Below are 24,443 nucleotides of genomic sequence, written 5' to 3' on the forward strand. Positions count from 1 at the left end.
CACCACTGAATGGTACATTTCAAATGATTAAGGTGGTAATTTGCTTATTTGTGTGTGCGTATATATATTTCCATTCCACAACTTTTTTTTTTTGGAATTGTGGGATGTTAGTTTATTGTAAAATAGGTTCAACTAGAGGTTCCCTTAATGTCTCAGTAATTTTTTTTAGTGATGTTTCTAGGCTAATAGAAATTAACAATTTATTAAGAAGTTCCATTCAAACAACTTGGTACTTTTAGTTTACAATAGTAATAGTAGTTAGGTCTCCGTGTGTCTTTTTAAAAAATTTGATGTACTCTAGGGGATCCCTTGAATAGCAGTGGTATCTTGAGGTCCCTTGGTACATGGTGTGAGTTCCATGGGGGTAAACAAGTCTTATACAAACTTGTTTGCTGCCTTTTTAGAGGATAAAGGCATTAATTGCACAGTGCTAGTTTTTGCTGCTTTTGATTTGCTGCTCTTTTTTCTTCTTGAATAATTTTTGGTTCCTTTCATCTTCTCTTCCTATTGAATAATCCTTTAACTTTTCTTTCTAAAGAAACATTTCTTGGTAATGGTTTCTTCATTGTGTATATGACAGTGTCCAGTAGAAACTGGAATATAATATCCATTCCTTGTGTATCCAGGCAAAAAGTACGCAAAGACATGAAGTTAGTGTATTAGAATTATGAGACTAGCTGTTACCAGCCATTGATGAAGGCCACCTGCATACACAGCCCCTGTTTTTTCTTTCTTTTTTTTTCTTTTATCAGATTTTTTTATTGATTGTTCAAAACATTACAGAGCTCATGATATATCATCTTTCATAGATTAGACTCAATTGGGTTTTGAACTCCCATTTTTACCCCAAATTCAGATTGCAGAATCACATCTGTTACATACTCACATTATTGCATAATGGCATATTAGTGACTGTTGTATTCTGCTACCTTTCCTATCCCCTACTATCCCCCCTCCCCTCCCCTCCCATCTTCCCTCTCTATCTCCTCTGCTGTTGTTCAATTCTCTCCCCTTTAAAAAAAGATCCACCTGAATTACTTCCCTTGCCTTACCAATCCTTTCTGTTTCCGTTTTGTATTATATTATGCTCTTTTGAAAGCAAGAGTTGGAATCAATGGCATGAAGCTTCTACACAGACACATCACTCTATTTTACAGTCTGTTCATAAATGAAAAAAATTCTAAAAATTAGGACTGTGTTCAATTTGCCGAAATTTTGTTAAGAATTTTTGCATCTATTTTCATTAGAGATGTTGGTCTGAAGTTCTTTCTTTCTTTAATGTGTCTTTGCCTGGTTCTGTAATCAGGGTGATACTGGCCTCATAGAATGAGTTTGGAAGTGTCCCTCTTTTTCTATTTCCTAAAATAAATTGAAGAGCATTGGTATTAGTTCTTCTTTAAAGGTCTTGTAGAACTCGGCTGTGTATTCATCCGGTTCTGGGCTTTTCTTGGTTGGTAGGCTTCTGATGGCATCTTGTATTTCATTGCTTGAAACTGATCTGTTTAACATGTGTATATCATCCTGATTCAGTATGGGGTCATACAACTCTAGAAATTTGTCAATGCCTTCAATATTTTCTATTTTATTGGAGTATAAATTTTCAAAATAATTTCTAATTATTTTCTATATTTCTGTAGTGTCCATCATATTTCCTTTTTAATCACAGATGTTAGTAATTTGAGTTTTCTCTCTCCTTCTCTTCACTAGCATGGCTAAGTGCTTTTCAATTTTATTTAGTTTTTCAAAGAACCAACTTTTTTGTCAATTTTTTCAATTGTTTTATTTGTTTTAATTTCATTAATTTCAGCTCTAATTTTAATTATCTCCTGTCTTCTGTTTTTGGTGTTGGTTTGTTCTTTTTCTAGGGCTTTGAGATGAAATGTTAGGTCATTTATTTATTATTTCTTCTTTGAAGGAATGAACTCCATGCAATGAACTTTCCTCTTAGTACTATCTTCATAGTGTCCTAGAGATTTTGATAAGTTGTGTCAGTGTTCTCATTTACCTCTATGAATTTCTTAATCTCTTCTTTGATGTCTTCTGCAATCCATTGTTCATTCAATAGCATATTATTTAGTCTCCAGGTATGGGAGTAGCTCCTATTTTTTATTTTATCATTGATTTCTAATTTCATTCCATTATGATCTGATAGAATGCAGGGTAGTATCTCTACTTTTTTTATTAAAAAGATAGTGCACCACGATCAAGTGAGGTTCATCCCAGGGATGCAAGGTTGGTTCAACATATGGAAATCAATAAATGTAATTCATCACATCAATAGACTTAAAGATACTAATCATATGATCCTCTCCATACATGCAGAAAAAGCATTGACAAAAATACAGCACCCCTCACGTTCAAAACTAGAGATAACAGGAACATACCTCAACATTGTAAAGCTATCTATGTTGGCTGCAGGCCAATATCCTAAACGGAGAGAAATTGAAAGCATTCTGTCCAAAAACTGGAACAAGACAAGGATGACCTCTTTCACCATTTCTATTTAACATAGTTCTTGAAACTCCAACCAGACCAATTGAACAGATGAAAAAATTAAAGGGATATGGATAGGAAAAGGATTCAAACGATCACTATTTGCCAATGACATGATTCTATACCTACAGTTTCCAAAAGATTCTAGAAAACTTCTAGAGCTAATAAACGAATTCTGCAAAGGAGCAGGATATAAAAATCAACACCCATAACTCAAAGGCATTTCTGTGCATCAGTGACAAATCCTCTGAAAGAGAAACTAGGAAATCTAGTCCACTTATAATAGCCTAAAAAAAACAAACTTGGGAATCAACTTAACAAAAGGGGTGAAAAGAACTATACAATGAAAACTCCGGAATGCTAAAGAAAGAAATTAAAGAAGACCTTAGAAGATGGAAAGATCTCCCTTGTTCTTGGATAGGCAGAATTAATACTGCCAAAATGACCATACTACCAAAATCACTATACAGATTAAATGTAATTCCTATAAAAATCCCAATGACATTCCTCATAGAAATAGAAAAAGCAGTCATGAAATTTTTCTGGAAAAATAAGAGACCCAGAATAGCTAAAGCAATCCTTAGCAAGAAAAGTGAAGCAGGTGGCATCACTATACCAGACCCTAAACTATACAACCAAGTAATGGTAACAAACATGATATTGGTACCAAAATAGACTGGTAGACCAATGGTACAGAATTGAGGACATAGAGACAAACTCACATAATTGCAGTTATCTTTATTAGACAAAGGTGCCAAAAACTTACATGTTGGACAAAAAATAGCATCTTCAACAAATGGTGCTGGAAAAACTGGAAATCCATATGCAGCAAAATTAAATTAAAACCCTATCTCTCACCATGCACATAACTCACTGCACATGTGCTAGGCAAGTAGCACAATCCCACAATCCCAGACCCACAAATTCTTTTACGTCAATGCATAGTTCTTTGCAGAGAGGATCCCATATGAATTTTATGTTCAGATTCAATTTTCCTTTCTAGTTCATTTTCTAACCTAAGAATCTGAGCCTGGGATAGAGGCTACTACTATTTAGTAGACTTTGAGTGCACTCACATGTACAGCCCAATTCCAAGCATTTCACAAACGTTACCTCATTTAATCCTCACAGTACTTCAAAGTGATATGATTATTATCCTCATTTTATAGATGTGTGAATTAGAGCACAGAGAGGTTAAGTAACTTGTCCTAGGTCATATAGCTAGTCAATGGCAGAGACAAGATACAAACTAAAGTAGCCTCACTCCAGAGTTTATGCTGTGTGGCCTATCGTTTATTTTATGTATGTGAGCAGGGTAGGGGACAGTCCCTACACATTAAACATATACACACACCCACACAAACACACAGTGCACACAGGGCCACAAAAGCTTTACAAGTTTAAACTTCACTGTCTTCTTTTAAACCTGACGGTGTTGCCAAGCAACTTTATGTGTAACCTTATCTGGAGGTAAAATGAAAAGTCTACATGTAAGACTCAAGCCCTCCTGCCACCCTCCTTCAAATAGATCCTGCTTCCACCCGCCAGTCTACCCTCGGCTCAATTTCAAATCAAACCTCTTTATTGCCATTTGACTCCCAATGAGGTTTCCTAGGAAATCATAAAGTTTTCCTGACTTAGTTTCTCCCTCTCTGGGCACAGTTGTTGGGTTCAGTTTCCTACTAACCCTGATCCACTGGCAGCCTTCTCTCCATTCAAAAGGTGTGGTCCCAATTCTCCCACCACTCATCCACATGGAGCCTCACTTCCCAGAGCCCTGTGTTTCCCGTTTTGCTCTCTCGGTACCCTGAGGAACACATTCCAGAACATTCCCCATATGACAGTTCTCAATGCCCTCAGCCAGGCAAGGAGCATTTTACCTCACACATGCTGCCCGTGACTGTACCCCATGGCCTGATGCTCAACTAGCTGCCTCAAAGAGAGGCCAGCTCTATAACTTTTCTTTATAATTTTAGATTTCAAAAATCTAAGTATTTAGGAACAGGGGTAAGAGGAAGGGTAATAAAGCAAGCCAATGAAAAAGAAAAATGACCATTTTGTCAATGGTGCCCACTAATGGCAAGCAAACCTCCAATAATAAAATCTGATCCTGTCTGGGGTAAAATAGGGGTTAGCAAACTTTTTCTATATAGACCCCAAGTAGTAAAGATGTTCGTCTTTGTGGACTACAATATCTCTTTCACATATACTCAACTGTACCATGATCAGGGAAAAGCAGCCATAGATCAATAAATGAATGGATATTTCTTTTTCCCCACTAAAACTGTATTTACAAAAACAGGCACTGGGGCAGATTTAGCCCATGGGCCAGTGATTTTCAAACCTCTTGGTAAAAGCAGTAGAGCTTTATGTGATGTTTTTCAGCTTTAAACCAAGTTTCCATGAAACCAGAGACCATCCTAATTGTTTTAGACTATACTTCCTCAACTCCACACTTCACTAAAAATAAAACTACACTAAAGGAAGCAAAATAAGAAATGTGGTCCCTCACCTCATTTGTCATATCCCACTGGGCATAAGAATTCATCTCAGATATGACATTTGCTGCCCAAACTGATAAAATCTGCTAACACATACAGAGCTTCAGTCAGGTGCTTTTTTATTTCCACAAAGAACCCTCTCTTATAAAATATTCATGAAGAATCTCCAGGCCATGTCCAAGTGTAATTTTGAGACAGCTAAACGAAGCATTGTGCAGGAGTGTCAAAAACTGACTGTGAGAAGCACAAAGTTCCAAGGACCTGGTAAGCAAATGATGCAAAGCCCTAGTGAAGAATTCCACAATCTGGGGCATCCTTGACAGCCCCACATCATCCTTACATCCTACACTCATTTTTTGCACTTGTTTGGGAGGGTTTTCTGTGGGCCAGACATGTTGCTTGACCCTGGGAATACAAAAGCAAGGTAAAGAAAAACAAAGACAAACACGAAGAAGAGCAGCTTCTTCCGCCACAGAGCTTCTAGTCTGGTGAATGCTATCTAATAGAACTTCGTATGATAGTGGAGATGTTCATTCTGTGCTGTCCAATATGGTAGATAATAGCTACATGTGGTTGTTGAGTGCTTGGAATTTGGGCAATTAAGAAGCTAAATTTATTTTATTTTATTTTAATTAACTTATTTACATTTAAATAGCTACCTGTGGCTAGTAGCAACTGTATTAGACAATGCAGGTTTCAGAAGGAGAAATACCCAACAAACAAATGCAATATTGCACCTGTACTATGTGCTAAGGAGGACATTGGTACTGAGTGCTCTGAGAACTAATAGTAGGAAAATTTGAATGATCCAGAAAGGTCAAGAAAAACTCACCTAAGGAAATGTCAGGGGAAAGAAATCTGAAAGGAAAGTAGAGGTCAATGAGATAGAATGGGATGTCACAGAGGTCATCCAGACATCAATGAGGAGTAATGATATTGTGTAATAATGTGGCTGATCCCAAGGAGCATGAAGGGGAATGGGTCAGATCTTACAAAGCCTTACCAGCCATGACAGGGATTTTGGTAGTTAGCCTAAAGACAGCGTTCTAAGCAAACAGACTGAGAGTTTTGGTATTTATAAAGGGATTGCATTTGCATTCTGAAATGCTCACCCTAGGTCACAATATATAGAGTGTATTGAAGATGGCAAGAGGAAGCAGACAGAGATCAGTAAACAACTCTTTAAATGTAATGGTCCCTGTGACCACTTGTGGTGTGGAGTTTGAATCCAGACCAATGTGTGATATATATATATATAAGCAAAATTGACAAAATCTAGAAGAAAACTGGATATAAGAAATAAAAAAGAAGATCCATTTTTAAGGATGCCAGTCCAAACCTGCACATCCTGGTGGCTGAACATGCTATTGACTAAGCAGAAAACATGGAGGAAGGAGGGATCTGGGTGGAGGGGGTGATGTGAGTTGTACCTTCAATATGTTGAGTTTGAGGTGCTCAGAGATGTCCTAATGGTGTATTGAATAGGCAGAAGTTTAGACAAGAGGCATGGGTGGAACAGAAATTGGTGGGTTGTTAGTGAGTCTATTATACTTTTGTCCCATGATAACATCAAGTATTCTTAGCAAGTTGCCATACATTTCTGTTAATGCAGACCAGGCAGCGTGTACAAATGGAATCACCCCACTCCACCCCACCCCAGTGCAATCCTTTAATGACAGCAGTTGTTTAAATAGGAGGAGATCAGGACATAGTCAGATGGGAAAAACAGCAGTGGGGTTAATCTATAAACTTTTCATAAGAAAGTAAAACTTCCTAAAGATAGAAGGGAAAAAGCAAGAGAAATTTACACACATACATGCTCAATGCAATTACAGAAAAATAATAAGGGAAAGGATTTAATTCAAGCTGAGGTCTGAGAGCCCTGCTAAACTAAGAGAGAACAAGGTAGCTCCAGTATTTTGTGGAAGGAAACAGATACATGAAGTATTGGGACAGGAGTGACAAATAATAGTGATAGACATTTCAAAATTGTCTAGTTTCCGCTTATGGGTGGTAATTATATGTGAAGGTTGAATATTTAACAAAGAATGATGCCACAAATGCAAGTGACAATATAAATTAGGAGGTTGTTGAATTTTTTTCATCCTGATACTGTTTCCATTTTAAAAGCCTGTCACCTTGGAACTGGTGAAGAGAAGTTTTATCAATTTAAATGATCTTCTGTCAACTGACCATGTGCTGCACTGCATTTGTTTTCTTACTACTCCATTAGCTGGGGATCAAATTCTTCCACTTAACAGTCCTTTGCACTGGGACTAGAGACTAGTAGAGAAATAAAATATCTAAAATGGGTATGATAACTCCAGTCAACAATTTTATAATTTTCCCTGAAAACCACAATAAAAAGAACACTAAGAAAAAAATCTCCATTTCCCTCAAATAGAAAGCAACTATGTTGGCTATTTTTGAAATTCTTAGAAATGTGTTCAGACCGTTTGAGGACATAAAGGGAACTCGGTATAAATGTAATCACAATATAAACAAATACAGATTCAAGTATTTCAAGCCAAGATATGTACTCTGCATGCTGCCTACACACATCCAGGCCCGTTCCCTCCCTTCCTATCCAGAGGCAGCCACCAAGAGGACTATGGCAAGAGCTCTCCAGCCCAGGCTTTTACTCTTCTGCTACATTCTGAATACAAATCATTATGGACTATTGCTTTGGCTTAATTTAGGAATCTCTCTTCTCCAGTATGAATCCTGAAGCTTTTGCTTCTTCTGCCACCTTAGATTACAAGATTTCTTTGTGCTGATGTATATTGCTTTGGTTTGCTTTAATTGCTCTTACTTTTCCGATCTATGAACAAACCACATCTTACCTATTCCCTTACTGATTGGTATCAGATTACTTCACAAAAATACAGCAGTGAACATGTTCTACCTCTCTCTCCATGTACATGAGCAAGAGGTTCCAGGTGAACCTACATCTTCCTAGGCCTAGATGGAAAGGGCCTTCAGAAGATAACAGGCAAATGTGGAAGGAAGTGGTGAGCGGTGTGGACGGTGAGCGGCGTGGACACACACGTTCTTGGAAACACTTGCCCACTTTTTTGCAAGTTGCCAATCCAATGGTGTTAAATGGTATCTCACTTTAAGTTTTCCCCCGATTACTAAATTTCCTCTTGTACTTATTCTTCACTTTGTTCACCTTTTCTTTGAACTACTGGTTCTTACCGTGTGTCCATTTTCATATTCATCACTGCCATTTCTCTAGAGTTCTTTATACATTATGTTTTGTTAATAGGCATCCCAAACATAAATTTATCTTCTAAAAAAGATACAAAATTTTTATAGCTTGAATATAAAAACATAATATGGTCATGTTTGTGATCACATTTAATATTGTCATTTCAAATGTCCACTTTAAATCATATATGACATAAAAATTTGTTTAGGATATAATTTCCTCCAACTCACATTTCATTAAACACTGTCAAACATCTAATGAGCATATCCTACATCAAAGTGAGTCATCTCTGAGCTACTTTTTGCATCATTTACATTTTTCTAGAACAGGTTACCCTCATTTCTGTCTGAGTAAATTTTGAATCTCTGCTTTATCTACTTACAAGTTTTGTTCCAAACTACCAAGTACCATTTTCTATTCATGATTTTCACAATAGGGACACATGGTATGCTACTTTTTTCTCCAGTTCTCTTCCATTTGCCCCTTCACATGTACTGCCCTTCTTCTCTACCCTGCCTTCTGCCCTGTCTGGGCCATTTCACTAGAATCCCTTGGATCTGGCCTCCTTGCTAGGTAGAGTCTGTGGATCCTTGGCAAAAGACGAGGGAGGGAAGACAGTGAAAACAGGTTATTTAATCCTCTGGTTCCCACTCTTGGAGGTCACCTCAGTCTGGCTGTTTCACTCAGTAGATCCCTGTTCCTTTTGCAGGCTGGCAATCAAACATAGGACCTTGTGCATACCAAACAAGCTATCACTGAGCTACACTCCCAAACCCTCCTTGTTTCTTTTAAAGACATTGCTCCTGTGACCCTCTCCATCACATCTAGGAGTCCTCTCTTTCCCTTTGGCCTTATCCTTGCAGACCTAGGAGTGGCCAGAGTCCACAGCCTGCTGCCCTGGGTTCCTGTGCTATCCTTTGAACTTCCAGTTCAGCCCACCACAATTTATAATTAGCCTTTTGGTTAATAAATCTCCCTTGAATTAACCTAAATTTAAATAGCTAGATGTAGCCAGTAGTGACTGTATTTGACAGTGAATTTGCCATCAATTTCCTATTGAAAATCTGATGAATTGTGACATTTAAAAAATAATCTTGGTAAGATTTATTTGCCACAATATCCGAACTTTGCAATTTGAGGTCATATCCCAGGAATAAATACTCTTTATAAACTTGCTTTTCCAGCCTCTATAGGCCACTCAGATTCTCTGGCTCATAGTTCCTCCTCCTTCAAAGCCATCATTGTCCTGTGGAGTTTTCACCAGATAACACCACACTTTTTTGTCTGCTACCTTCATTTCCTTTTCAGGACCCTAGTGATTCTGTTGGGTCCACCCAGAAAATCCAGATTAATCTCCTTATTTTATCATATTGGAAACCTTAATTCCATCTGCTATTGTTATGTCCTTTGTCATGTGTTCAGGATAGAGATGTATTCAAGAGATGGTTTTTCTGCCCATCTCAGACAGGGGATATAACTGCTTTAACATTAGTAGAAATGTTTTCTCATTCTCTTCTCTGAAACAATTAGTACAAGTTAAAAGTCATTCACTCCTTAAAGGCTTCATCAACCATCTAGACCCTGAAAACTACCATTCTACTGTTTCCATGAATTCAGCTTCTTTAAGTTCTGCATATCAGTGGGGTCACGCAGTCATTTGTCTTTCTGTGTCTGGTTTACTTTACTTGGTGTAATGCCCTCCAGGTTCATCCACATTGTCACAAATGGCAGGCTTTCCTTCTTCTGTGTGGCTGAATAATGTTCTGGGGTATGTGGGTGTGTGTATATACACGTGAGTGTGCATGCCACATTTTAAAAATTCATTCCTCAACAGATGAACACCCAGGTTGTGTGCTTTTTCTGGCTATTGTGAATAATGCTGTAATGAATGTGGGGAGGCAGCCATCTCTTCAAGATCCTGATTTCAATTTCTTTGGATACATACCTGTATGTAGAATTGCTAGAGCATATGGTAGTTCCATTTTTAGTTTGAGGGGCCTCCATGCTATTTTCCAAGATATCTACATCAATTTATAAACCCACTAACAGTGTGTAAGGGGTCCCTTTTCTCCTTCTTGCCAATGCTTGTTATCACTTGACTTTTTGATAACAGCCATTTTAACAAGTGTAAAGAGATCTCTGACATTTTTATTTGCATTTCCCTGATGACTAATGATGCTGGGTACATTTTCATACACCTATTGGCCATTTGTAGATCTTCTCTGGAAGAACATCTATTCAGGTCCTTTAAATTTAAATATCAATATTAAATTTAAATATCAGGTCCTATTAAATTAGGTTGTATATTTGTTTTGCCACTGAGCTGTTTGCATTCCTTATGTATTTTGGATATTGGCTTTTTATCAGATGTACAGTTTGTAAATATTTTTACCCATTCCATAGGTTTTCTTTTTTGTTATTTCTACTACTATGCAGAATCTGTTTAAAAACTCACTTTTTCAGAGATGTTAATAATTGATCTTTCCCCTTTAGTTTTCTAGGTTTTTTTCTTACCACTTTAGACCCCAGACATTTCATTAGAGCCATGAAGCCCCCTCAACACTACATTTTGTTTTCATTAAAAATACCCTGCCAGAGCCAGGTATGATGGGGCACACCTGTAATCCCAGTGGCTCTGGAGGCTGAGGCAGGAGGAACTTGAGTTCAAAGCCAGCCTCAGCAATGAAAAGTAGAGCTGAGGATGTAGCTGGTTGAGTGCCACTGAGTTCAATCCCTGGTACCCACCCACCTCTCAAAAAATACCCTGCCAGGATCCCTTCATTCCCTCACTCTGAAGTCAGACCGTTTGCTCTTAAAGAAAAGCTCCCACTCTGAAGTTTCCCTTTGTTATTATCCTGAAATTCCTTTTATTTCACTCCTCTATAAAATGTATTATGAAATCTATTTCCTGGGTATTTGGGTTTTTCATACCTTCCCTTTCCCTTAATTTGATGAAGTACATCCTCCAATGATCTCATGATAAAGGGGATGTGGGGGACAAAATATTCGAGAGCTTGCTGTCAGAGGCTTTTATTCTGTCCTCACACTTGACAGATGGCTGGTCATAGAATTCCAGGATGGAAATCTTTCCCCATAAACTTTAAAAGTATCCCTCTACTGTTTTCTCAATTTCAGTGTTTCTGCTAAAAAAAAATGGAGTGTCATTTCAATTTTGATGTTTTACCAAAGAAGAAAGGAAAATTGATGTATGGCCAATCTATTCATCCCTAAATTAATCTTTCTCCAGAAAAACAGAATAGATAGGATACTATGTGCTCCTAATAAATAGAATATGTATCTATACATATAGATATAATAAATATCCTTCTCTCAACAGAAGATATAAGGAATTAACTTATCATGGAGGCTAAGAAGTTTCACAGTCTGAAGGTCTAGCCAGCTGGAGACCCTAGGGAGCAGATGGTACAGTTCCTTCCAGACTGAGACTGAGTTGAAAGTCAGGGGAGACCCACGCTCCAGCTCAAAGACAATCAGAGAGACAAAGAATCCTCAGCCCTTTTGCTCCATTCAGGCTCCCAACACATTGGATGAGTCCCATACACACTGAGAAGCACAAAACAGAAGATATATCTATATGCATGGATACATATTAACTCTACCAGTTCAAATGTTTATCTCATCAGACACACACAGAATAACTGTCATAATACTTGTTTTACCAAGTATATGAGCACCCTTGAGCCCAGGCAGGTTGATACATGATAGGAACCACTGCAATTCCTGTGCCATGGAAGGTTGCGGATCTTGGCTCCAAATTCTCTAGAGTAACAATTTCTTCTCAGTTTTCACAACAGTTACTCTTGGTCTAGTTTTCTTAGCATGTTTTTCTAAAACCAATTTTAGAAACAAAACAGCCATTTCAGACTTCTGACTTTATATAAGAAAGACAATTCTAGCTCCTCCCACACTATTTCCTGCAGATCCAAGTCTCCTGGCTCTCATATTGAACTGTCTTTCAGGTCATCTCATCTGGGCAGACCCAGAGGTCATCTGGTTTGGGCTTTGCTCTTCTCTCTCATTAAAGGATGTTTTTTTCTCTTATTCTATTTTCTGATTTTTCTGAATTTTAACAAATATTTATTAAAAACACACGTTTGGGGTTAGGGGTGTAGCTCAGAGGTAGAGTGTTTGCCTATCATGTGTAATGGCCTGGGTTCAATCCCCAATCCTGAAATAAATAATAAAATATGCTCGTATTTTAACTTTTTCCAAACATTTTATGGTTAGGAGCTGGGGAATGCACTTTTACTTTTTAGTTCACTTTCTCAGACGTCAGACACCTTTAAGATGGAATTTGGAAAAATTGCACTGACCCAGAAGATGAGGAAATACTGAAGCACTGGTTAGTTTACTGATTTATTTAACAAATCACATGAATATTGAGTGTGTTAATATTTTTGTCCCCATTAATGCAAAGATTTTTCTCTTATTTTAAGATATCAACTAGGTACACATGAGAACATATAAAAAATTGCATCACATTTCCTTCATTTAAAATAGAAAAAATAACAATAGCAAATTTGTTTTAATAGATGACTTAAGAACCTGATCCTTCCTGTAAAATGACTTTGGAAAGAGCACCCTATTTCACTTGGAATTGTTCACATTTCCCATGGCCTGATGCAACAGCTTTTCTTTTCAGTGTGATTCTCTACAGCTGTAATGAATGAAACCTCTCCACTTAACTTCTTGGGGGAAATGACAGTGAAGGAAACAAACCTTGAGCTTTGGTTCATTATTTGTTTTATCTGATCTCACGAAGAACAAAATATCTAGTTGCTATTTTTTAAGAATGTCCATCCTTAAAAGTTCACATTAAAAATGCTTAAAGATTCCACATTTAACTAGAGTTCAAAGTATTTTAGAAGAAACATTGTAAGCTTGGGATTTTTTTCAACTTTGTGTAAAAAAAATAAATTAAAACTCTTCATTAACTGCCTCAAATGAAAATATACTAGGCAGGTTAAATATTCATAAAACTATCTTCTTACATAAATTTATAGTAGGATCTCAAGTTATATCAATGAGTAAAAACACAGAAATTTAAATCAGTTAAAATAAATTTAGTACTTCGGTTCTTTACAATTTATAGACATCAACTACATATATCATACATGCCTGTGATAATTCATTTGATTATTTATTAATACTAATAATCATGGAAGTGGAAGATCCATCCTACTGAAGCTGTTGTTATATAGAAAAGGTAGAATATGTAATGGTGTAAAATATATCCTGTGTTGCAGCATGTGTATCCATTAATTGTTGATGTATCAAACATTCACGTATTCTGCTGAGTTCTCCCCATTTACGGGTTAAAAGTATTTGCTCTTTAAATGAGGAAAACTGATGTCTCTGTTCTCCATGTGTGTTTGGGTGGCTATATTAAATGTCCAAAAATTTGTGTGGAAAGATCTGATCAAGTTAAGGTTCATGGAGTGGATTTATCTGCCATAATAGATGGTATGTCATTGGCTCATGATAGAAGTATCAAAGTTAAGAAGAGGCAACAAGCAGATGAGGCTTTAACAAAATTTGAAATCTTGAATCCTGTTTTAAAATTTAGAGTTATTAACCTATTAATTCAACACATTTAGTCCAGCTTTAATATTGGCTTCTTATGATTTCCCCCACATCTAGTGTCCATTTAGGAATTTTTTTAAAAAGAACAACAGATGGGAATAATCATGGATGAAACTCTCATCCCTCCTTCTCTTTGCTGGCCTAATTCTTTCCAAGGGCACATCTGGCCCTGGAATGAGTCCTTTTTATAGCTTTCTCAAGAGCATATGATTAATACATCTCATGTGTTTAATTAAGGGCCTTTTTGTGTGTACTGTGTATAGTGAGGACCTTATATGTTTCTAAGATCACACATCTAAAAGATGACACTGTGAACTATTAATGTCTTATTCTGAACTCAAGTTCACTTAATTCTATTGAGTAGGTAGTTGGAGTACAGAAGGAGGAAGAGAGGGAAATGAACAGTTATACACTAGGAATCTTCCACACAATGATACCACTGTCATATCTATCTAAGCCTCCCCTCCCAGAATGGTTATATCTTAGAACTCACAAGCCATAGAGAGCATCTCGTCTAACTTCTTCACTTCACAGATGGGAAACCAAAGCACTAAGATAGGATATAATACACCTAGAAGTATATAGCTTGTTTATAACTGATCCAGGACCAGAATACAGGTCTCCTAACTTGCCTCTAAGGTTTCTTTTTTTAAACACCCTTTAGCACAGAAATGAAATTTTAAAGTCACAGTTAAGAATAACAAATAACAGTTAATTGTAATGGAGCTATGCCAAGGCTCTATGTGGACTGGGCTACATTACTGGTGCTGCAAAAACTAGCCAAAGGAACTTCCTACAACATTTCTCCATTTTTTTTACACCCTTAATTTCCACTTGACCTATCCCCCACCTCACCAAATTACAAATACTATAAAACTTGCTTAATGAACAAGGTAAGTGGATTTCCCCCAATGAGTCTGGTTTCCAAACAGAAAGTTATTAATATGTATTAATAAAATAAGAAAAATATTAGTAGTGCAACTACTCTGGGAAGCAGTATGAAGATTCCTCAAAAAACTCAAAATGGAACCACCATTTGACCCAATTATTCCACTCCTCGGTATATACCCAAAGGACTTAAAAAATCACCAGACTACATTGACGCAGCCATATCAATGTTTACAGCAGCTCAATAACGATAGCTAAGCTATGGAACCAACCTAGGTGCCCTTCAACAGATGAATGGATAAAGGAAATGTCATATATACACACAAATCACAAAGAAGAATAAAATTATAGCATTTGCTGGTAAATGGCATGATAGTCTCCAGTTCCATCCGAGTGAAATAAGCCAGACCCAGAAAGTCAAGGGTAGAATTTTTTCTCTGATATGCAGAAGCTAATCCAAAATAAGGGGGAAAATTTTAAACAGAAAAGAAAAAGGGAGGAGATTTCATGAAAATAGAAGAGTCAATGAATTAGAGGAAGGAGATTGAGGGGGAAGGAGGAGGGACAGGATAAGGGAAGAACAGTAGAATAATTCTGTCCTAAACTTTCCTGTGTAAATATATAAATATACCACATTGAATATCATTTATATATACTATTTTCATTCACAAGGCTCTAATTTACAAAACTAAAAGTTAATAGCAGAAAGATCAGTAGAGTAGAGGGAAGGGAACTGGGGGAAGGAGGAGGGGAGGGAAAGAGGAAGCCCTGGGTATGAAATTAGAGCAAATTATATTCTATGCTTTCATAACTATGTCAAAATGAATGGTAATATTATGTATAAATAAAAAGAACTAATAAAAAAGAAAAAGAATAAAGTTAATAATAGCAGCTAATATTTAGGAACACTTTCATTGTACAAAGATTGTACTGATTATATCATGTTTGTCCTTATAATAATACTTTGAGGAGGGTGCTCCTCTCAGACCAGTTTTTATCACTAAGACAGGTTTAAATGAACTTCCAACTGTTGCACAGATTGAAAGCAGGGTCACCAATACAAAATCCCAGGACTGCCTGACACGAAAACCCTGCTCTTCCTTATCCACCCTTGGCAGTCACTCCCCTTTAACACACACACACACACACACACACACACACACACACACACACACACTTTTAAGGCATCCTTCTTCCCAAATTCTTATTCAATATGAACTTTTTTATCTTGAGGTAGTTGGTGCTTATAAACACACACAAGTGGAAGCTATGTCTTTAAAATTAGGGTGAAATATAGGAAGAGGCAAATAAATCAGTGCATTTGAGAGTGTTACATTTTAAGGACTACCCTCCTGAAAGAATTGCTGTTCTCACATGATTCAGAAATAAACTTCCTTCTAAGTCAGTGAATTCAGCTGAAAGACAAGAGAAAAATCTAGCAGAGCCATTCTAAACCAGTGATTCATTGACCATGGAAATCTGGCTAGTAGATGTCTAATAAAAATACCCTTCTTCAGTTTAAGAAGATTAACAATTTACTCCACACCCTACTGAACAATGCAGGGGACTTGGAGAAATATAATTTCTTTCTCTTCTTCTAAACACAGAACATGAGCAAAGATTTCTTTTTTTTTTTTCCAGGATGAGTAAAGCAATGTTAAGAAATAAAGAAAGCAAAAACTGCCTGAGGGATACCTGGTATGTGTGCAAAATGATTTTCGGTTAGGAAAATGAAGATAATTTTTGGAAACTATCTACTAAATTATCTTCTTTGCTTCTTTAATACATAAAAAGTAAAAAAATGTTTTTTTCTAAAACATGAGTTTACAGTATAATAAAATAGAATAAAGGCAAAGATTAGAATGAAAATGGAACTGACCAATACAAGAAAAGAATGTACTAAATTAAGGGGAAAATCTTGTACTCTAGCTATTTCCAATACTCTTGCCAAAAAACAATTAAAGCTGAAAGGAAAAATGTTTGAAGGCACCAGTGAAGGCATTGAAGAGTAACCGGGACAATCAGAACTTGAGGAGCAAAGACACAGTAGAGTAGGTAGTCCAAGATGAACTTGCTTAGTGACTAGATTTTCCTTCAGAGTTTGGTGATCTGGACCACCACCGCTAAGGAAAAAGTAGTAGACTTCACCAGGCTGGGGAAACACAGATCAAAGATGCCAGAATATAACTGGAAGGGAATAACAGAAAGCAGAGCCTGAAATGCTACAGCAATTTGCCCTCAAGCCATTTGCCAACTCCTAATCTTTACTCATGTAGAGTGAGAGTTGAAAAAAACAAGCAAGAAAACTCAGTTCCAATGCCAGAGCATGAAGCCAAAATTTCAGCAATCACCTAGTACCAAAGTGACAGAAGTTGGAATTCACGGCCCACTGCAGTGGGAGAACCAGTAAAAACATTAGTCTTTCAGTTAAGACATACATAAGCACTATTTTTTAAAAAAATCTCCCTATATAGTTAAAAATATAATCAGTAGAAATCAAATGTGCAAAATATGAGTTAAGCAAAGCAAAGTCCAGACCAAATATCAAAATATTCACCTTGAAGAATAAGAATAAATGGATTAAGAATTAAGATATAAAATTACAACTGGATTTAAAACAAACATAAAAGTGAAAAGAAAGGGGACAAGGCAGAAAACAATGAAAGACAAAAATTAGAATGGACAGATATATCTAATTAACAACTGAAATAATACTTGTGAAAATCCTAAAAAATAATCAAATGAAATATAAGTAATAATATAGAATGTAAATAATCAGTTTTTTAAGTTAAATTACTGATTTCTAATATTCATTTGGGAGGGGAAAACAAATGAAATTTTGAAACAAAAAAAATAGAAAAAGAAACTGACCTAATCAAATATTAAAGCTCTAATCATCAAAGTACGACTTTGGTGACAATAGTACTGTAATACTATTATGCTATTTAATATTATTATTCTAACAGAACATAGATATAATAGTATGTAAGGAATCAATGTGTGATTAGGACAGCAGAGATTGGGAAAATGTCCACTCAGAATATCTAGGTTTTACTGAAGTAACAACATCCAAACCTTAAAGTCTATAACCGAATACTACAGACTAGGTAATCTATAAAGAATAGAATTTTATTTATCTCACAATTCTGGAAGCTGGGAATTCCAAATAGCATGGTGTTTGCATCTGCCAAGGGTCATTTTGCTGCATCATAACTAGGCAGAAGGTGTCACACTGTTAAACAGAGCAGGGTGCAACCTTGGGTTTCTCTCCTACCAAAGCCACAAATACCTTTATGAGGTTACCACCCTTATGACCTTATTTAATGCTAATTACTTCTCAAAGGTGCCACCTCCAAATACTACTTACACATTAAGGATTAAGTTTCCAATAAATAAATTTTACATAGTCCAACCATAGCAGTTTATTTTTCTTGCTTATGTCACCCATCCTTCATGCATCAGCAAAGAGCTCTCTGACTCTGATATATACAGGTGATAGTAATGTTCAAGATGGTAGCTGTCCTAACTGCTATGTCAGGATAAAGAGAAAGAACAGTGCAGGGTCCTACAGCCTTAAATACTCAACTTACAAATTTAAATTTAAATACTCAACTTACAAATGAGACATGCATTTCTGTTCACAATACATTGGTGAAAAGTAATGTCACCAGGTTATGTTTAGTTGAGCCCTCATGAATATTGCCAGGAGATGAGAATACATATAATCCATGCTCAAGCATTTAACTTGACTCATTCTGTAGGCTATCTCAAGAAAATGATCAGAAATTTACAAAGATCTTCATGTCAATATTGTTTAAAATAGCAAGACTTTAGAAATAACCATTACAATGATCTCAGATAATGTTCATTTAATGAATATGAAATTATTAAAATATGTATGAGAAATTACTGTGATTTAATGATCAAAAAACATAATTTAAAATAGTTTATAAAATAGTTAACAAAATATACTACTATATACATTTTCAAATATATGTGCATGAAAAAAAAAAAACTAGCAAGAGACATCCTAAAATGGTAACTGTGGTGTTTTTTTCCGGGTGGCAGGACCATGGATTATGCTACTTCCTTTTTTGTGCTTTTAAGTTTTCCACAATAAACATATGATCAGAAGAAAAACATTTAAAATAAACAAGTACTGCTCTTCCTTACATTTGGTAACTTAAAAATTAGTTACCAAAGACTTATTAAAGGAAATTGAAGAAAATCTTAAGTTAGGCAGAATTCTAGACAGTCACATTAGAATAAGAAAATATCGTGAATAACTTTATGACATTAAATTTGATCATTTAGAAAAAACAGATTACCAGAAAATAAAACATAACTTGCTGAAATTGACACACACAAAAAAAAGAAATAGCAACCCTGGATCAGTATCCTTAATTTGTGAATTTATCATTTTAACTCTTTTTCCCACTCCCCCAAAATATTCAAGTCTAGATGTCTTTACTGATGATTTCTGTTAACCACTTTTGAGAAATAACATATTTTATACAGATTCCTCCATGAAGGAATGATTACTTTCTTTTTATGAGATCAGCCTAACTTTGTACAGAATAACTTTTCTCAAAGCCATAGATATCTTCAAAACATGTTCAAACAAAAAAACCTGCATGGGATGTTTATAGAAGTTTTATTTATAATTGTCAAAACTTGCAAGCCTTCTGTAGGTGAATGGATAAATTAACTGAGGTACATCCAGACAACAGAGTAGTATTCAGCACTAAAATCAAGCCATGAAAAGGCAGGAAAGAACCTTAAGTGCATATTTCTAAGCAAAAGAAGTTACTCTTAAAAGGCTAAATGTCGCCGATTCCAATTCCATAGCATTCTGGAAAAGGTACACTGGAGACAGTAAAAAATCATCAGTGGTTAGTACATGTTTAGGGGTTGGAGGGAAAAGTAGGCAGTGCACAAAGTATTGGGGTGGGTAATGAAAACTTTTTATGATACAATAATGGTCAGTACATGTCATTACATACTTGTCTGAATGAACAGAATGTACAACAGCCAAAGTGAACCCTGATTTAATTTATGACATGTGGGTGATTGTTATGTGCTGATATAGGTTTATCAACTGTAAGAAATCATCTCTCTTGTGGAGTGGCTGTTGATAATAGGGGAGGCTATGCATATATGGGGATAGGAGGTATATGGGAAGTCTCTATATCTTCTTCTCAATTTTGCTGTGTACCTAAAACTGCTCTAAAAATTTGTCATAGAAGAACTACCTATACAAATTTCTAAATAAAATTTTAGCTGATACAGAAAGATAATATAGTTGCATGATTCCAGGAATACAGTTTGGTGTAATATCCAAAAATCAGAAGACCACAACAGCAGAATAAATGATAAAATTTATTTGATCATTTCAAAAAATGTAAGAGCATTTGATCAAATTTTATATTCAATTCCTAGCAGATTAGGGGGAAAAGTTTTCAAGAATATCTAATAGTGAAAAACTGTAGCAAATATCATAACCAAAATGATACTCTATGGAAAGTGTTCTCCCTGAGATTAGAAACAAGACAAGGATGCTCACACTCTACATTATTATTTAATTTTGTAGTGGAGTTTCTTGAAAAAAAAGAAAAAGAAAGAAAGAAACGGTTTGAGAATATGAAAAAGAATTAAAATAGTCACTACTTGTATATATCTGCTTGTAGAATGTATAAATGAATCTGTAATATATTAGAATAAGCAAGTTAGCAAAGTTGCCAACTATTGACATAACAAAACTGAACTGCATTCTTACACTAAGAAAATTAGATACTCCGAGATTTTAATTATAGCATCAAAAAGATCAAATCGCTGGGAAAAATATTACTACAAGGTGAAAATTACAATTGTGTTTGAATGAATATAAAGATCATTTAAGGAACATGTAGAAAAATCAACAGTATAAAGATGTCAGTTTTCGCGCTCGCCTAGCATGTGCGGGACACTGGGTTCGATCCTCAACACCACATAAAAATAAAATAAAGATATTGTGTGCACCAAAAACTTTTAAAAAAATTTAAAAATTTAAAAAATGTCATTTTTTTCGCCCTTCCCCGCTGCCACCTCCTCCTGGGCTGGGCCGCGGTGTCTGGTCCTCTCGCAGAGCCGCTCCTGCCGCCTCCGCTGCCTTCTCATTCATCCTCGTGCACCATAGGCGGCACCGGCACCAAGATGTCCAACCGAGTGGTCTGCAGGGAGCTGGTACACAGCCTCAGGACCGCAGCTGAATGCACAGCTAGAAGGTTGGCTTTCACAAGTACAGTCGACAAAAAGACCTGCTACAGCCATTATTGCACCCCATGCAGGATATGCGTACTGTGGATCTTGTGCTGCCCATGCTTACAAACAAGTGGATCCATCTATTACTGGGAGAATTTTCATCCTTGGGCCTTCTCATCATGTGCCCCTCTCTCAATGTGCACTTTCCAGTGTGGATATATATAGGACACCTCTATATGACCTTCTTATTGACCAAAAGATTTATGGAGAGCTATGGAAGACAGGAATGTTTGAACGCATGACTCTACAGACAGATGAAGATGAACACAGTACTGAAATACATTTGCCTTATACAGCTAAAGCCATGGAAAGCCATAAGGATGAGTTTACCATTATTCCTGTACTGGTTGGAGCTCTGAGTGAGTCAAAAGAACAGGAATTTGAAAACTCTTCAGTAAATATCTAGCGGATCCTAGTAATCTCTTTGTGGTTTCTTCTGATTTCTGCCATTGGGGTCAAAGGTTCCGTTACAGTTACTATGATGAATCCCAGGGGGAGATTTATAGATCCATTGAACATCTAGATAAAATAGGAAAGAGTATTATAGAACAATTAGATCCTGTATCTTTTAGCAATTACTTGAAGAAATACCATAATACTATATGTGGAAGACATCCCATTGGGGTGTTATTAAATGCTATCACAGAGCTCCAGAAGAATGGAATGAATATGAGCTTTTCCTTTTTGAATTATGCCCAGTCAAGCCAGTGTAGAAACTGGCAAGACAGTTCCATGAGTTATGCAGCTGGAGCACTCACAGTCCACTGAAGCTCTGAATCCTCAGGGATGCCACCTGCACATACTCATACTCTGTCTGGGGTCCCAGCCTAGCCTCTACCAAGATATTGGTTCTGGTTTGTGGGGGATTCTGAAACCTCAAACTAATAGAACTTTCTTCTCTTTTCTAGTAGGTGTAGTCCTTCTTAATTTCAGTTCATTAAAAAAATGCTTTATAGTTTTGGGCAGTGGAAGGAAGGCTGGCATCAAAAATATTTTGATTATAAAAGGTGACAATGTAAGGCCCAGTTGTGGCAGACAGATTTTTGAAAGTAACTTGTAAAGCATTTACCATATCCTAAATTTGCATTCTTTGCAGACTTGTGCACATATGTTCTGCTTTCAGTATAGTTTTGCAAATTGTACACAAACAAACAAAAAGGGGTGGAAGCTTTTTAAGAAATTGCATTTATAAATGATCTGTATTATAATATAATAAATCTCCAGTTATAGACAATTACTACCCATATTGTACAACAGATACCTTCTATTTTAGTTGCTAATAAAGGGCTACACAACTCAAAAAAAGTCAGTTTTTCATGAAAAGCTTATAGTCAATAAAATCCTTATCAAAATCCAATATACAAAGAACTAAATATCTTGGCACCAAAAAAAATCTAATACTCCACTCAACAAATGGGCAAAAGGTCTAAATAGAAATTTCTCAGAAGAAAAAAATAAATTTGACTAACAATATATGAAAATATGTTCAGCAACCTTAGCAATCAGGGAGATGCAAATCAAAACTACACTAAATTTTATCTCATCCCAGTCAGAATGACAATCATTGAGAACATAAATAACAATAATTGCTGGCAAGGATGTGGGGGAAAGGGTACACACAGACATTTTTGTTAGGACTGCAAATTAGTACAATCACTTTGTAGCCACTTGAAGATTCCTCACAAACCAGGCACAGTGGTACACACCTGTAATCCCAGTGGCTCAGGAAGCTAGGGCAGGAGGATCTCAGATTCAAAGCCAGCCTCAGCAAAAGCAAGGCACTAAGCAACTCAGTGAGACCCTATGTCTAAATAAAACACAAAACAGGGTGGGGGATATGGCTCGGTGGTCGAGTGCCTCTCAGTTAAATCCTTGGTACCCACCCCCCTAAAAATATTCCTCACAAGGTTAAAAATGGAACCACCATATGACCCAGCTATACCACTCTTTGGTATTTATCCAAAAGAACTAAAATCAACAAGCTACAGTGATTTGGTCACATCAATATTTATGCAGAACAATCCACAATAATCAAGTTTGGGGACCAAATAGATGCCCATTAATAGACAGATAAAGAAAACATGGTGTATACACACTATGAAGTTTTGCTCAACCATAAAGAATGAAATTATGTCATTTGCTGGCAAATTAATAGAACTGGAGAGCATCATGCTAAGTGAAATAAGCCAGACTCAAAAATCAAGTGTCAAGTGTTTTCTCTCATATAAAGAAAGCTAGAGAGAGACAAGGAATGAGAAGGGGGGATCTCATAAAAAATAGAAGGGAGATCAGTAGAGTAGAGGCAGGGCACCAAAGGTGAGGAAAGAGAAGAACTGGGACATGAAGTTGACCAAATTATGCTAGATACATGTGTGAATGTATCACAATGCTCTCCAATTATGTATAATTATAATGCACCAATTTTAAAAATAAAAATAAGGAATACCAAAAAAAATAGAAGATGATGATCTGGAGAAAGGAGAAGGGGAGGAAAAGAAGAAGTACTGGGGACTAAAATAGAGCAAACTATAATATATACATTAATGAATATGTCAAAATGAACTCCGCTGTTATGTATGATTACAATATACTAATAAACATTTTAAAAAATCCAACAAAATTTTGTATATGTGTGTAGAACTTGACAAGCTAGCTCTAAAATTTGCATAGAAATATATGAATATAGAAAATAGTTTAGATGTCTTTAAAAATAAAAGACTTAAGCTAGCCAATGAAGAATTAGTAAATCTGCATAATTGAGATCCTGTAGAATTGACCTAAAGGCCTTCAAACAGACAAGAGTACAAGCCTCATAAAAGTGGTTCTGCAGAGTGACAAAGAAAGAAGTCTTCAACAAACTGTCCTGAGACAACTGGATATTCATATGAGGAAAAAGTTTTACTTCCCTCTTATACTAAATCATACATTTATATATATATATATATATATATATATATATATATATATATATATATATATATCATCTGTATTGTAGCTCTAGATGCAAAATACAAATAAAATGCCTAGTATTGTATCTTTGATACAGTAGCAACCAGCCATACAAGACAGATTAAATTTAAAATTTAATTTACAATTCAATTCTTCAGTCACATTAGCTACGTTTCAAATGCTTATTAGCCCTTGGAAACAGTAATTGATGGCACAGATACAGAACAATCCCATTATTGTAGAAAGCTTCTAGGATCATTTGTTACCTTAGTGTTGGAAAAATTAAGCAGAATACACACATACAAATACCAAAAAGAAAAAGATTGATCAACTACACTATATTAAAAAGTTCTGTTTATCAAAAGATAATGCTAAGAGAATAAAAAAGAAAGCTATGACAAGCACAGGTAGTTGTAGAATATAAGTCAAAAAGGGCTTATATTCAAATTATGCAGTGAACTCATAAAATCAATAGATAGACCAATGATAAGATAAAG

General features: G+C 36.0%; 1 pseudogene across 1 annotated transcript; it reads left to right on the top strand.

The window, feature by feature from the left end:
- Positions 1–21,017: 21,017 nt before the first annotated feature.
- LOC308653624 lies at positions 21,018–22,105 on the top strand (annotated as a pseudogene). Its single transcript has 2 exons — positions 21,018–21,337; positions 21,459–22,105. The product of its transcript is annotated as an uncharacterized misc_RNA (transcript).
- The last annotated feature ends 2,338 nt before the right edge of the window (positions 22,106–24,443 follow it).

This window comes from Spermophilus citellus (genome assembly GCF_964194105.1).
Source record: "Spermophilus citellus genome assembly, chromosome: 7".
Taxonomy (NCBI): domain Eukaryota; kingdom Metazoa; phylum Chordata; class Mammalia; order Rodentia; family Sciuridae; genus Spermophilus; species Spermophilus citellus.